Source organism: Erpetoichthys calabaricus, chromosome 12 (assembly GCF_900747795.2).
Source record: "Erpetoichthys calabaricus chromosome 12, fErpCal1.3, whole genome shotgun sequence".
In the NCBI taxonomy this organism is placed as follows: Eukaryota; Metazoa; Chordata; class Cladistia; order Polypteriformes; family Polypteridae; genus Erpetoichthys; species Erpetoichthys calabaricus.
In genome coordinates this window covers 119,241,578-119,259,155 of record NC_041405.2, presented here as the reverse complement: position 1 = coordinate 119,259,155, position 17,578 = coordinate 119,241,578, and positions in this window count along the sequence as shown.

Here is a 17,578-nt window from a genome sequence, read left to right as displayed (position 1 = left end):
TGTTAACGGTTGCAGGCGAAAACAGAAGCAAGGTAGGAGGACACTAATTTTTGACTATCACAATATATAGAAATGGACTCTTCAAAGTTTAAAAAAACACTTCCAGTTGTCCAAACAAACTAAATAAGTCCACAATTCTTATTATCACGCAATTACTGTTGCACCAACTTTACAAGCATCTGAAAGGCCCACAAATCTTGAATATTCCACAGCAATTTAAGAAATAAAAGAATCCTTTTATTTTTCAAAAACAAAAAATAGAGACAATTACATGCAAAAGCAAGTGCAAGGCAGGAGAACAACACTAATTTGGCTATCTAGCTGAACAGAACTTACACAGCTCGACACACTTCACAATTCAAAGGATTCAAACCCCAGTTACCAGCAGGATCTCTAGCTTAAAAGCAACCACATTTCTTTTAACAAACAAAAACAACCCAAAGCTAGACCATCCAACAATAAGGGCCAGTTTATACGTCACACTCAGAATGCTTATGAACATGCATCATAGCTGCCACGCATTCCTGGAGTTCTTTTGACATGTGCCGCCAGAAATTAATGTGGCACATGTGCGAGTTACACTACCAGGAAAAATATGGGTGGCGTGTGTGTTCAGGCTTTGGAACGTGACATCAACATTGTTGTTCGCTATCAACATGTTTTGGATCTTCTCAACAGCATCAGAATGCAAAGAATTTTTATCTTTAACATCTTTCTTACCTCAACTCACAACACAGCAAAATGGGACGTTGTTTCCTCACCATGATGAATTCTCGCACTGCCATCTGGTGGAATCTTCCAGATTTTCTTAAAGTACATGCCCAAGTGTAGACAGTACACTGATCGTGTAGCAGCAGCGTCCTCATAGCCTTAAGTATATCCCAGGCCTAAGTCTGCATACCTCGCTCTATTAAAACACAAGTCCTTTTTCCACTCACTCTCTACCCCAAAATCCAAACGAGCGTTTTTTGTAACTTACATCCCACCCACAACTCAACAAGGACTCCAAGAAAAAAAAACTCACACACAGAGGCTTGGTTTAAGCAGTCGATTCAGAGTAGGCAGTAACACAGATAAAGCACAAGCCCACATTGCACCGCCACTGAAGAGCACCAGCAAGCTCTTCTCCACTAGTTTCTGATGGTGTTAATCCTTTGTTTCTCAAATGTGTACTTTAGCTGTGCTGGCAAGTGCTGTTATGTTGAAGAAATTCACACGGCATCCTTGAATTGTCATTTATAAAGTCCAATGAGACAAGTGGTAGACACGAGCTACAACAGCCATACGTTTGTGCATTCACAGACTCCTACACTAGCACTTCAAAACATCTGCACAGTCAGTAGCAGACAATGAAGGCATAATGTTAAAGTGGAGAGCTAAGTAAGAAAAGCCGTCTACGTGTCATCACTGCCATACTATTCAGCAGTCCTACAGCCCTGGTTTACTGATGATACTGTCATGTGAGGTTCAGGAGGGGAACTCGCACCAACTTGAGATAATCAGAGTTTCATTAAACAGGGGTCGTCTTACCAGGGATTCCAAGGCTACCAGCCATTTCTAGCTGTGCAGATTACTACACACCAGACTGGTGGCCAGACTGTTGAGGTGCACTTGCATTTCAGTCATTAAAAGCAAAACGTGGCACTCAATAACACTAAAAGCAGCCACTCTGAAGAAGCATCTTAATAATAATAATAATTCTTTGCATTTATATAGCGCTTTTCTCACTACTCAAAGCACTCAGCAATTGCAGGTTAAGGGCCTTGCTCAAGGGCCCAACAGAGCAGAGTTCCTATTGGCATTTACGGGATTCGAACTTAATTAATCTTATTATTAAAACGTGCCTGCCTCTAAGGACACGAGGTGCTCACTAACAAGATGAAGCTCAATGTATAACCCTAACAAGAACCCAAACTGAAGAAACAAGGTTGAATGTAGCTACAAGAAGCTATGTAAATAAAACATAACTTGGTGGAATCTCTTGATAAAAGAATGGGTTTCTGCTTGGCTCAAAACCACTGACATGAGAGAAGATCTCCAATCATCAGTTACACCTTAACTAACATCTCAACAGGCTTCATGAGACTGGTGCAGTAATTCAGAACCGCCTCTAGAGGACAGTCTACATAAGGCACAATGACCTTGCACTCCAGTGTAGCACTGCATCAATAAACCTGCTGTGCACTCCAGTACAATTGAAATTATTCATTTTTATAGATGGCAGCTCAAAGTGAAAATGTATTTTCTCTATTACTGTAACATTTCCATTTTTCTAATACTTGATAAAAAATATTCTGAGGGAGCACAACACATTGATATTTGTCAAATAAAGTTATGTAACACCTACACCCTCTGAGAAATAGTAATTGCCCCTTAGTTTCAGTAAGTTATTCATCAGGACTTTGCAACACGCTGGAGGAGGTCTGGCCATGTCCTCCATATAAAACTGCTTCAGATTGGACATTTCAAGCTGTGCCGCAACATCCTCATTGGATAGAAATGGGACCCGGACAGACCACTGTTAAAAGCTAATTTCCCTTTTTTGACATTCTTTTTTGAATTTCTAACTGTTGTGCATGCACGGCCCACATTTTCCCCTAAAGAATCCTTTGATTAGAGCGGATTCCGTGGTCCTTCGATTATGGTGCTAGTGCAGTGTGACGCTGTGGTTCACTGCTGGTTTGTGCTTCATACTGTGTCATTCAGTGTTAGTGTACCTCAGTCATCCACAGGACTGTCTCAAGCCTTTCTGGGGCTCCAAAACTGACCATGAGACCACAGGCGGTTGCTAAGCTCACTTATGCCAGGCATATCAGTCAAAAGTTAACCCTTTCAGCTTGCCTGTCTATTGAAAACTGTTCCAGATCCCTTGAGGATGATGCATTTAGCCAGGCTTGTGGCCACGTCTCACATTCTTATCAGTGGGTAACATTTTCTGTTTTGTCACTTTGCTGTGGGTCCCATTTATGCCTAACGTCTTTAACTCAGGTGAGTGAGGCCCAAATGTTATTCCAGAATACCTTGTAACTTCATGAAAAGTTTTATGCTACAGTCTTGGGAACATTTTGACAGGATATCCATTCATGAGAGAACTGACTACTGTCCCTGAAGTGTAGATAATATGGCCCCTCTGCTGTTTTGTAGAAACACAGTGCCTGACAAATGGATCTGTGATACTTTGCAATCGAAGAAATATCTTTTTTACACTTTCTGAATATTTTATATCTGAAGTACTGGCATTGCTCAGCTACATCTCCATAAAAAATTAAGGTCAGAATGCACATAAGTGTCCCATCCATCATCAATGCCACCTCTTTATCAGTTTCTCTGCTCCCACGAGTCGAAAATTTGTATGATTGGATTCTACAATTATGATAATTTCTTGCTAGGTTAGAACCATGAAGTCTACTTCTTTGTATTTCTTATTTTCCTGTAGTTTCATAAATATAGTAGACGTTTAATCCCACTTTAATAAACTATGGCTTTCACACAGGGGATGCACAAAGCTAAGTGTTTCTTCATGTCGGTCCCAAGCCTGGATAAATGGGGAGGGTTAGGTCAGGAAGGGCATCCAGTGTAAGATTTTGCCAGATCAATATGTAGTCAACAATACAAATTTCCATACCAGATCAGTCAAGGCCCAGGTTAATACCAGCCGCCACCAGTACTGTTAGCCAACAGGATGCTGGCAGAAATTGGGCTGCTGTTGGCCGAAGAAGAAGGAGAAGAAGCAGGAGACATGTCCAGAGGAAAGAGGAGAGGAGGAAGATAAAGAGAGTGGAACTGAGGGTAGGAACTTTGAATATTGGCAGTATGACTGGTAAGGGGAGAGAGTTAGCTGATATGATGGAGTGAAGGACGTCTGATATATTGTGCATGCAAAAGGCTAAATGGAAGGTGAGTAAGGCCAGGTGGATCAGAGGTGGATTCAAATTGTTCTATTATGGTGTGGTTGGGAGGAGAAATGGGGTAGGAGTTATTCTGAAGGAACAGTATGTCAAGAGTGTTTTGGAGGTGAAAAGAGTGTCAGGCAGAGTAATGATTATGAAGCTGGAAAATGAACATGTGATGGAAAGTGGAGGTGTGATGATGAATGTTGTTAGTGCATATGCCCCACATGCAAAACTTAAAAGAAGTGGTGAGGCGGCCTTCTGCTGTTATGCACCTAAAATCTGGAATCGCCTGCCAGTAGGAATTCGCCAGGCTAATACAGTGGAGCACTTTAAAGAACTACTGAAAACACATTACTTTAACATGGCCTTCTCATAACTTCACTGTAATTTAATCCTGACACTCTGTATATCCAATTCATTATAATAACTATTCATTCAAAATTTGTACTAACCCCTACTCTCTCTTCTGTTTCCTTTTCCGGTGTCCTATTGGTGGTGGCTTGTGCCACCACCATCTACCCAAAGCACCATGATGTTCCAACAATGATGGATGGATTAAAAGCCAGAAGTCTGTATAACCATCAGCATCAAGTGACTCCGTGAGAACCCTAACTACAAAGAGGACTATTTCATTTATGTTAGGTAGAATGCCCAAAGGGGACTGGGCGGTCTCGTGGCCTGGAACCCCTACAGATTTTATTTTTTTCTCCAGCCTTCTGGAGTTTTTTTTTGTTTTTTCTGTCCACCCTGGCCATCGGACCTTACTCCTTTTTATGTTAACTAAGGTTGTCTTATTTTAATTTCTTATTTGTCTTTTATTCTTCTTTTCTTCATTATGTAAAGCACTTTGAGCTACTTTTTGTATGAAAATGTGCTATATAAATAAATGTTGTTGTTGTTGTTGATGTTGGGTGTGCGATGGAGGTGAAAGAAAATTTTTGGAGTGAGTTGGATGAAGTGACGGACAGTGTACCCAAGGGACAGAAACTGGTGATTGGAGCGGATTTCAATGGACATGTTGGTGAAGAGAAAAGAGGAGATGAGGAGGTGATGGGTAGGTATGATGTCAAGGAGGGGAATGAAGATGGTCAGATGATAGTGGATTTTGGATATGACTATGGTGAATACGTATTTTAAGAAGAGGGAGGGTGACGTACAAGAGTGGAGGAATTGCTGAATAATTGAATTATTGAAATGGCATGTAAGCTGGGCAAAACTACCAGTTTTTGTGTTGTTCCCTATATTCATAATGAAAATTTTGAAACTCCCTAAACTCTAACCCTAATTTGGCTTAATTTTAAAATACATGCAAAAATTTCATGAACATCCACTTGTCTGTTTTGAGGTAACAATTGCTTTTTCTGGAGATGACCCTCCCATTAAGACTCTCTAATGAAATTGTGAGACTCCATGAAGCCCATATTTGAAATTACAAGAACAATAATCTAAACAGAAAATTTTGTGAAAATAGACAGAGCCGCTTTAGAGAGATGCGTGATATTGGTGTTGGTCCGCTATTTACATCCTCTCTGCCACTGTTGATGTGGAATGCAGCCTTCACTATAAGTAGCGCCAAATGCATTACCGTTGGCTAAACTGTTTTGCTGTTTTAATGCAGTTTTGGCTTTCTGCCCCACCCAGTCCACACTCAGCACCACCCACCTCCCATTACATCCCCATTCCTCAATGGAACTTTTGAAAGGCCTTCAAGTCTAGCTTTCAAGTTGTACAAACAGTAATATACATACAAAAGTTTATGAACTCTGACTTAGCCATTGTGAAGTGATGCATTTTGTTTCCTCATTATAACCACCTTTCCTGAAGACATTGCCATGCAGCCTGGATTTTAGGTTCGTTCAGCTGGTTTAATACTTGAAAAACTTCATTAAGATTAACTTACTTGTTTTGGAATAACACACAGTTTTTGGCTTGTCCCCTCATTATATTTCCTGTCCCTGATGAATTTTTTGAAAAACCTTAATATGCAGAAGAGGATAAATTTGATGGTACCCCTCTATGTAAAATGAAGAACCCACAATCGTCTCTGAAATAAGTTGAAACTGATAAAAATAATTAGCATCCATCATTGATTAGCATCAGCATTTAACGAAATTCAGACTTTGCTTTAGAATTTTGATTCAACAGAAGATTTCAAATAAAAACACAAATGAAAACAGCATGGACAAATATGATGGGACCCTTAACCTAATATTTTGTTGCACAACCTTTAGAGGCAATCAAAGTAAACAAGGGGTTTCTGGAGACTTCTGCACCTGTCCATAGGTAGTTTGTCCCACTCTTCTTGAGCAAACTGCGCCAGTTGTGTTAGAGTTGAAGGAGGCCTTTACCAGACTTCATGTTTTAGCTCTTTCCAGAAATGCTCAATAGGATTCACATCAGGGCTCATAGAAGGCCACTTGAGAATGGTCCAGTGTTCTGTTCTTAGCCATTCTTGGGTGCTTATAGCTATTGTTTTGGGTTGTTATCCTGTTGGAGGATCCAAGACCTGCAACAAAGACAGAGCTTTCTGACACTGGCCAATATGTTTCACTCCAGAATGAGGTAGTCTTGAGATTTCATTGTTCCCTGCACAGACTTGAGGCACCCCATGCCAGATGTAACAAAGCAGCCCCAAAACATAACACAGCATCTTCAATGTTTCACAGTGGGTATGGTGTTCTTTCCTTTGAGAGCTTCATTTTTTTATTTGTGGACACACAGCTGATGTCTTGTACCATAAAGCTCCAGTTTTGTCTCATTTGTCCATAAGACATTCTCCCAGAAGCATTATGGCTTGTCAGTATACATTTTAGCAAATTCCATTGTGACTTTTTTATGTTTTTCTTCCATTGAGCACACTGTTACTGAAAAAGCAATGGTGTGAACAGACACTGATGGACCTTGACCTTGGAGTTCAGCTAAGTTGTCCTTGGCTTTTTCTCTACTATTCTCACTGTCCTTCTGCCCTTTCTGGGGTTGATTTTCCTCTTGTGGCTGCATCCAGGGAGGTTGGCTACAGTTCCATGGACCTTAAACTTCCTATTAATATTTGCAACTGTTGTCACAGGAACATCAGCCTGCTTGAAGATGGTCTTCTAGCCTTTGCCTTTATCGTGCTTGTCTGTAATTTTCTTTCTTATCTCCTCAGACAACTCTCTCCTTTGCTTTCTCTGGTCCGTGTTCAGTTTGGGACACATGAAGATACCAAACAGCAGAGTGACTACTTTTATCCTTTTCAATACCCTGAATGGCTGATTGTAGCATTGGAAACGTGTGATACTAAGAAAATAGCTAGTTAGAAAAATCACTGTAGCCCAGTTATTTATGATATTTTCTAGGGACACCAGCAAATGTGTCTAGGCCATTTAGAACATCTTTGTAGAATAAGCAATGCTTCATCTCTTTTCACACTTGCTTTGTTTTACTCGATTATGTATCAAAGGTATGAATTATTTTCATTTAATCCTTTTTCAGGAGGCTTACAGCACTTTTCAAAGAGCCGTAACGGTACCAACAAATTTGTACATGTCTTTAAGGCTGTATTTTAAACTGGACCAGTGGTAGCCTACATGCAAAATTTCAAGAATCAGTTCAGCCATTCTTGCGTGACTGGTGTACAATTAGACAATGCATGGGATGAAATGAGGTCCATAGTGTGTAATATAATACATAACATCAAACAGTGCTGAAAAATTCTAAAGACAGAGTTTATTTTGATTTTATCTATATAGATTGTCTCTCTATTGTAAAAAAAAATCCTGTGGGAGTGAATGACTAGGAGATGATCACGGACGATAGCTAAAAGACACGCGAGGACCTTAAACATGAGACATTGTGCCAAGAGATTGACCCAGGACCGTCTCGCGATGACATAGAACATGAGATTCTTGCAAGACACGCCCTACTTACAATCAATATCAAATAAGACAACGGGGCAGCAAAACATTCAGTCTTGTGAAGGATGTGAGCACACACAGATCCAGGGTCTCAGCACATATAAAGTGTATAAGGACAATACATTATAAATGAAACATCGACAAATAAGCGAAGAAGAAAGCAGCATGGAGAAAAGAGACTCAAAAGCGTTGGAGAGAAAAAAGAGCAAAAAAGAAAAAATAATCTAGGCGCAAATTCAGAAAATAAGGCAAGTAATTATCAGCCTGTAACACATGGAATTAAAACAAAGCACATCCAATCGGGCTCAAAATTAAAAGACAGAGTAAAAGACAAAGTAGAGCTTCATAAAGACGTTCACAAACGTTGGTGCTATACACATACAGAGCAGATTATTAAAACAGTGGAATTCGAAAGTCTCCAAAAAAAAAAAAAAAAAACGTATGCACGATACAAATGTGGAGAATGTTAAAGAATATGAAAGTAGGAAAATTAGAAAGTATAAAAAAAAGAAAGTAAAGATCGTAGTAGCGCAAATAAATGGAAATTAATACTTGAAAAAGGGAAAATAATCACCATGGACCAGGTGTCATTGAAAAAAAAGCAGGACAAAGTGAGGTCAGAAATAAAAGACAGAGTAGGAAAGAAAGTAAAACGTCATAAAGAGGTTACAAAACAAAAGGGTCAAACACATGCAGAGCTGGTTAGAGATAATTCAGGATAGGGTTCTCTGTTTGGAATTTCAGCACAGACAAAGTGATCTACGTACATCATCATCAGTTAATAATTTTTTTTGCAAAGTAACCAATAAATGCATTTGAGGTAAACCCCGTTTTTGAAATTCTCTGACTGAAACTTCAAAGCCTTACAATATTTACATACTTCTGACATATCACCTGTGTCCATATATTTGATCTCTATTCGCCATTTTGTTATTTTTCCAAGTAATAATTTCTCTTTTTGCGATAATGAGATGTTTACTTTTTTTTTGACACTTTCGTTTTTTTCTGCTTTCATATTCTATATCTTGCTCTGCATGTGTTTCACGCCTACATTTTATTTGAGTCTTTTGAATTCCAGTTTTCATTATCTCTAACCTAACAAAGTCATTAAACACATGTCTCACTGACCTCATTTAACAGATTCAGCATATTGGGACTCGAAAAATTCCAAATATTGTTTTTGCATATTTTCTGAAATAAAAGTGAAACTAATGAAATTGCAACAATTCAAAGAAAAAAAAATCTTAAAAGTGTGTATCCGGAAAACCAAACACGGGGGTTGGCGAGCGAAGCAAGCAGGGGGTGAAGCCCCCTAGTTATAATGAAAAAACTGACTTTATATTTTCCAGGTTGGAAAGATGTGTATCTATATTTGTATATCTACAGTGAAAGCATTGAGGACACTAAAAGTCAAGAATGAATGTTTCTTAGGAAATTTAGTGCATGCTCATAAGTGTTGAGAGCTGAATCTGTGTAGTGTGAATTCAAGACTCTTCATGATTTTTAAGCCGATACTAATTGAGTAGAAGTTCAAAAAATTGGGTATATGGATTTGAAAGTAACTAAAACTTTAGAGAATTTTTGTGTTTAAAAATTACGCAAATACTCTGAGGCTCTATGCTTCTGCAGGTACTTTCAACCAATAGGGTAAGACCAGGATGTACCATCTCAACAGGGACTCTCAAATCAACAAATAAAACTAATTAAAGTAACCCATAAAATATACATCTCATGTTCCATTACTTAAAAGGGAAAATTCAATTTTTCCCCCACCTACTCCAAAACCTGCACACAACCCTCTTCAACACTCTCGCTATTGGAAGAAGCCTAAAATTCCTACATAAACCCGAAAGCAGCATCCAATGCTCTGGTTTGGCTCACAGACCTAACCAGCTTCTCCCCCTAGACTGTGGCTTCCATCTCAGCTAGGCCTTATCAGCAGCATCTCTCATATAATATAAGTTGTCCAATTATTAACTAAAGCTATCTTTTTGTGCTTATATCCAAAGTAAAAATAAGTGTAACCTATAACATATGAAAATAAAAACTGTGAACATTTTAAACTAAATCTCCAGATTAATTGTAGAGGATGACATTCTTTGTTACAAACCCCCCACCCCCCACACCCCCATAGGTCAAGATAAGAGGTCAGCAGTAACATCCTCCTGTCCCTTTATATAATGAACTTTAAATTTAAATGGCTGCAGAGATAAATACCAGCGACTTATCCTGGCATTAACATACCACATATGTTTCAGCCACTTTAAAGCTGTGTTGTCCATCTCTACCTTGAAGTCTCCATCTCCTCCTAAAAGATCATATTTAACTCAATGTATTTTGGGTAGAATGCCCTTTCTCCTGCCCTTGGAACCCCTGCAGAGTTTTTTGTTTGTTTGTTTGTTTGCTTTGTTTTTTCTGTTCTCCCGGTCATCTTAGCTTATCACTGAGCTCATCTTTGGAGACTTACATTATGATATTGTATAAGGATGCTACTCCTCTACTAGTTATATATCTGTTTTTATATACTGTATATTCTGTAGATTGTTTTTGTTGTTACTTATTCATTAATATTCTTACCAAATCTTTTTTGTTTTTCTTTTTCTGTAACTTTCTATTTCAACATCAGTGTCCCAAGTTAAAGGATTTCACTGATTGTTCCTAAGTAGTTCTGTGAGTGAAACAGCCTTCTTGGAAAAGTCAGGAATAAAATGTTGATACCATTCTATTACACCCAATAATGACTGCAACTGTCCTTTGGTAGTTAGATGGAGTCTGTTATGGATAGCTTCCATCTTGTCAACTGCTGGTTGTATCCCAAATACTCCAATTCCACAACATTTGTTTGGGATAACTACTAATCGAGCAGCTGGTAAAAAATGAAACACATCTTTCAAATGTTGTAAATGCTCCTCCCAACTGCTACTGAAAATCACATCATCTGTTTAAGCCTTGGCGTGGTCTCCTGGTCCATCAAATTTTGAAAACTGGATGCTGCTCTGTGTATACCAAAAGACACAATGTTAGATTGGTGCAGCCCAGAAGGGGGCCTTCAAAGCTGTTAACAGTTTAGATACCTCTGTTAATGGCACCTGCTAATCACCCTTACATATATCTAATGTAAATAAAAACTTGGCTGGACCTAAATTCTCACTTAGCTCATCCACTCTGGGCATTGGTTATACATCTAATGCTAAAATAGCACTTTGAAACTGACCATTATTTTTGGGACCAACAGGGCTACTCCACTCACCAGATGAACGTTAACCTATCCTCAACTGCAACATACTGTCAAGTTCCTCTTGAGCAGTCCTTCAGATGAGCAGGAATCCTGTACCAGACCATCTAATAGACCATTGAGATGTTAACTGGGTGTTATGGTGAACAAGATTTGTTCAACCAAGCCTTTCACCAAACAAATTTAAAGGTACTACCTTTGTCATCACTTTGTTCCATTGATGGATTATAGAATTCAAGTTGCTGGTTTGTGATGGAAACTAGAAAATATTACTCTGACTGTTTGTCTTCCTCCCCAGTCTTACAAACAAAAAGCTGTGGCTCTGTATCAGCTTCAACATTCTTTCAACAAATTAACATGAGAAATCTCCCTTTTGTTCTCAAACCTATTAGGCATAATTACTTCACAGGTGACAGGTCATTTCTGAGATACTATTTCAGGCTATTATCCAGAATTCTGCTCTCAGAAGTTGGTAATAATAATAATAATACCTACTGGCTTGTTAGAAAGTTTGTTACCTGAAGTTTGATCAAACCAACATTTCTGATTTTGTTAGGCCTTGACCATATTTTCATGAACTAATAATTGATACGGAGTTCATTTTCTCTAACATCTTGAACGCATACTAAACAACATTCAACTGCTCACGTGGTTTCTCCTGTAGAGACTAGTAGAACCTCCTAATAAGGAAACATAAGGTAAGTCAACCACCGATACTAGTCACAACCAGTATTTTCTTAGCATGTTCCTGAGGGTCTGAATTAATCTTTCAACAAAACCATCAGATTGAGGAAGGTATGGAGTAGTCCGTATCCACTTACTTCCTAATAAATTATATACTTGTTTTATAAGAGTGGAGCTAAAATTAGAATCTTGATCAATTATGACTTCTCCTGGTATTTCCAGTCTAGAAAATAACTGCATTAATGCATTGGCAATCTGTGTAGACCTCAACTTCTTAAAGAGGGAAAACCTCAAGATAATGAGTTACATGGTCACCCACCACAAGTACCTACATCTATTCCCACTTTTGCTTCTTTCCACAGGTCCTACAATGTCAACTGCAATATGTGAAAATGGCACATCAACACTAGGTGGTGGTACCAAAAGTGCTCTATCAGTCAGTCTATCATGTTTACTTTATTTTGGTAGTTGGACGGTGTCCATTATGGATAGCTTCCACCTCATCAACTAACAATCAGGACATGCCGTAGAAAACTTGGCAATATTTCTATTCAGTCCTTGCCAATAACAATGATGGGCAATCCTTATATTAGTCTTTGCTTGTCCCATGTGACCTGCCCAAGGAATACTGTGCCATAGTTGAAGTACAGTATATTTTTTCTTACTAAAGTAGGTGCAACACGCTGCTTCCCATATTCATCTGTATAATGCAGATTGCTACTTCCCATAAACATTTTCCCAGTTCTCAAGCTTTTATTTTCATGTGCTTTCTGAAAACATGTCCGCAAGCTGATGTCATTAAGCTGCAAAGTCACAACATCTGCAGGAATTGTAAGGTCCAGATCTAAAGAAACAGTAGATGAGACTCTCAGTCTTGAGAGTTTCCATAATCCTTGCCTGTTTTCTTTGCCTTCTCATCTTATGAACCATGCCTGTTTCATGGGACCCAAATGGCAAAGTATTCCAGCCTTCCTGATTACAGAAATGCTGACATGCTGTCTGGGCTTGAGTTACTACCCTTCAAGCCTTCTTAGGCTTAAATAACCCATCAATATAGAGCATATCCAAAACAAGAAGTACAGCATAGGTACTGAATCAAGAACCTCAAAACACAGAAAACAATTGCCTCCTCTCTTACCTCCATCATGGTCTTAACAAATGGATATGCAACCTTATCCCAATGAACACAACTTGGCACCTGCTGTACATCAGTTTCTAATGCTTTTATACCAAAATAATGTCTTCGTACTAAGGACTAGGAACTTCCCATACCTATGAAACCTTGGCGACATTTACCAGCTATATTTACCCACACTAATCTTTCCTGACTTGGGAGGAGCTGCTTATCAGGAATAGGATAAGGTACAAATCTAAGATTTCTCTGGAGGACAATTGGGATTTCTAAGGCCCTTCTTGCCACATCTAAAACTTACAACTTGGGCAACCTGCTTTTGCACTAACACTAGGTCTTTAAGATTGAAGATGACCTATAAATTGACTTTTTTTGATACACCCATATGTCCTCTATACACTATCTATTTTGTGAGATATCTATGAGTGTCTGATGAGCTGTAATGTATACTTCTGCTAGATGTGCTGCTTCAATTGATGATGTTGGGGTATGCTCCAATATTCATGTTCTCATCTCCAGATCAGCCACTTGCAGAAACTGTTCTAGAATAATTATTTTACCCATTTCTTCCTTTGTATGATTCACTGGATCAATCCGTTTAACATACAAATTCTTCTATGTAGCCTGTAGCTCTTTTGATGACTCGCCTTCACTTTGCCTTGCAGATCGAAACCAGAGCCTATAGGTCAAATTTATGTAATACATCCGTCCGTCCGTCCGTTTTCCAACCCGCTGAATCCGAACACAGGGTCACGGGGGTCTGCTGGAGCCAATCCCAGCCAACACAGGGCACGAGGCAGGGAACCAATCCTGGGCAGGGCGCCAACCCACCACAGGACGCACACAAACACACCCACACACCAAGCACACACTAGGGCCAATTTAGAATCGCCAATCCACCTAACCTGCATGTCTTTGGACTGTGGGAGGAAACCGGAGCGCCCGGAGGAAACCCACGCAGACACGGGGAGAACATGCAAACTCCACGCAGGGAGGACCCAGGAAGCGAACCCAGGTCCCCAGATCTCCCAACTGCGAGGCAGCAGCGCTACCCACTGCGCCACCGTGCCGCTTATGTAATACAGCCTTTTTCAATTTATCACAGTCCAAAATATTCAGCAATGTCCATACCTACAAACGTATCTCCAGGCACAAACTAGTGATACCCACTCAAATACTGCTAAATAATGTCTGTATCTTCTTTGATATTATATGGGTGCTTCTTTGGACCTTTCCAACATCACAAGAAAACTGAGAGACAGACAGCTTGCTGGTAGTTCAGGACTGACTGGGATCAAAGATATAAAGCGGGAGGCAGAGAAAAAAATAAAATAATGGCATTGTGGTGGCAGCTGATGTTAAAGATAACAAGTTGATATTTCTTCAACAATAGGTTAGTTCCAAAAAGAAAGTTCTTAAAGTGATAAATATTCACTGTGTAAAAGAGGTGTATTCAAAAATACAGTTCAGGTCAAATATACACAAGTAGATAATAAAATGCAAAAACACACAGAAAATAAACCTCACTGTGTCACTCTAAAAAAGAGCAACTGAAAAAATTACACAGCTATACAACAAAAATTAAGGTAAAATATCAACCCCCCAATAAAAAGTAAAAAAAATCATTGCTTACTTCATCCTGCAATCCAATTAATAAAGCCTCACCACAAAATAATCAGGAGCCTAACCTGGCTCACACATAGGAGTACACTCATAACTTCTCTTGACAGCCAATTGCTGAGCCACAACACTGCTCTTTCACTGGCGGGCTCTGCTCTCACAAAACGCTCTGGTGTAGTTTGATCGGCCATGTACTAATGCTATCACTGAGTTTATATAGAGGCTTCAGTCGTTCCCCTGCTCGGCTCTTCAACTCAACCATCTTAGTGGAGAAAACTGACCACACTCTATAAACTTCTTTTACATTTCCATCCAGTACTGCAGCCTTAAATTGAACACAAAAAAACTACACATAATAAGAAAACAAAATCCTCTGAATCACCAAGACTGAACAATTTTTAACCCAAAATGAATACTGAAAATGGGCCTGCCTTAAACTGTTGCTCCCCCCATGCGAGTCCAAGTGAGCCTTTCTGACAGCTCATAGACACCTGGCTAGGACACCGGCTTTAAACTTAGAATTGCGCATGTGTGTAAAAACCTGCGCAAACTGGAAGCGGTTTGACCACACACCAACTGCTTTTCTTTATTTCACTATCTCTGTACACCGTAAATCAAGTACTAAAGTTACAACAGGCGAAACTGATATTAGTAACAGGGTTACTTGCAGACACAGTGACAAGTGTAGCTCTGCTTTTCTTTAAACAAAAGATGTTCAGACAGCAATCACGATCATAAGAAGCTGTGAGGCCCTTGGCATCACATCCGGCTTTTATATGTTTCAATGGGTATATTCATTACATGACTGCGGTTGGCTGGCACTCTGCCCAGGGTATGTTTCCTGCCTTGTGCCCTGTGTTGGCTGGGATTTGCTCCAGCAGACCCCCATGACCCTGTAGTTAGGATATAGCGGGTTGGATAATGGATGGATGGATCCATTACATGAACATTAACAGATTGACTTGGTTTGCTTATATTGTTGGCCTGAGCAGTAACAGGTTCTCTAGACTCCATCACCTCCTTGCCACTTGCTGTTCTTTCCACAGATCAATGTTACTTCAGCCTGTGACTGGTTAAATTGGTACTGTTCTTGATGTTTCTTTCTTCTGCTGCTCTAACATGAACTCACTTAATATCCTTCCCACTGTTTATGGGCCACTTGAAATTATTGCAACATTTCCAGATGCAACCTTATCCAGGCCATCAGATGACTTGGCAACCACATCATCATCCACTGACAGAAAAACTTTCCTTGGTGCTATTTCTGGGAAGGAAAAAAAATTCACTAGTCTCACTAAAGGATTCTACATCTGCCACCAAATGTCACAAGGCAAGCCCTTGACCACAGCTTTTAAGTTGACAGTAATATAGAAACAAAACTTTATGAACTTTGATTTAGCTGTTTTGGAGTGATTCCTTGTCCCCTTATTACAACCACATTTCCTGATGAAATGGATGTTTAAGAATTGAACACAGTTTTTGGGATGCTCCTTCACTACACTCCTCCTCCAAAGAACCCCAGATCTTACACACAACCCTCTTCAATGCTCTTGCTATTGGAACAAGCCCAAAATCCTTATTTAAAGATCAATGCACCCATTGCTCTGGTTTGACTCCCAGACCTAATAAACTCCATCCCTAAGGTAGTGACATCCATCTCAGTTAGGCCTCATCAGCAGCATAAAATATGGGCTTCCCATTTAGTAATTTAAACTACCTTTTTGTGCTTAAATCCAAAGTAAAATTAAGTGCAGCCTATAACAAATGAAAGTAAAAATTGAAAATATTTTAAACTAAATTCCCAGATTAACTATGGAAAGTGGCATTCCTTGTCTCAATTTAGTTAAGGGTATTGAGGACTGGAAACTATTCTGGCATTCTGAAGAGGGATGCCAGTCCAATGCCAGACACGTTCACATGCATGTACACTGGGAGAACATGCAAACTCTACACTTATGGTGACAGCACTGATTTGAGTACATTTTGCACAAGTTGAAGGTGAGGGTAAAGAGCACATTTAAAAAGTAGGGCATTTATGCAGTTACAATATTGATCTCTGCCTTGGGTTACAAAGAAATGAAGCAGCGAAGGGAGTGTTTCTTAGGGAAGCAGGCAGGTGTAAGGGAAAGTCTAGTAAGATATAAAACACATTGAGCAGGCAGTTTAAATTGTGTCAGCAGTAGAGGGAAGAATGCTTGCAATAGTGCGGTCTCTTTAACAAAAATGACTGGGCCCAGAGAGCAACAGTATGCATTAAACTGGTGCTGTCGTTCATTAAACTCAAAATTAATCCATCCATTTTCCAACCCGCTGAATCCGAACACAGGGTCACGGGGGTCTGCTGGAGCCAATCCCAGCCAACACAGGGCACAAGGCAGGGAACCAATCCTGGGCAGGGTGCCAACGCACTGCAGAACTCAAAATTAATTCAGGACTTAATTGTCACCTAAACAAATCACAAGGCCAGTACAATGAAGTCCCATATGATGTTGGACGTTTTGGAAGCTGGGTCTGGTGATGTCAGCTCCTAGGAGACATGCATCTGTGGAAAATGTCAGTTGATCCAACACCTTGAGCTCAGGGTTGCTGAACTTGAGAAGGAAGTGGCTAGCCAGCATTGTAGCAAATAAATTAATACATCTTGCCCAGATGTCACTTTGGGGAGATGGAGTACAAATTAGCACAGGAGGAGACTCCAAATCAAAGAGGTAGGATGTAATTGCAATGAAAGTGATCTACACTGTTCAGAGATGTCAATCCGGAGGGTGAGGTATACAGCCATTTTCAGGACCTTGAAGAGCAGGGTAATACTTCTGATACCTCTGAGGTGATATGTAGGGATGAGGAGCCCCAAAGGGTATCTCAAAACCAGTATCCAGAAAGAGAGAAGTAGTGATAGTGGGGGCCATAATCATTGAGAGGGATTAAGATGCAGGTTCACTCAGAAGACAGACAGTCTCATATGGTGTGTTGCCTTATGGGTACACAAGTAGAAGACCATTCTGGAAGGACGAATAACCTCTATCTAGATTGAAAGTGGATCCAGTTGACACTGTCAAGGTTGGGACAACAGTTGCAATTCAGATTTTAAGAGTTACATGTCAAGCTGAGGCTCAAA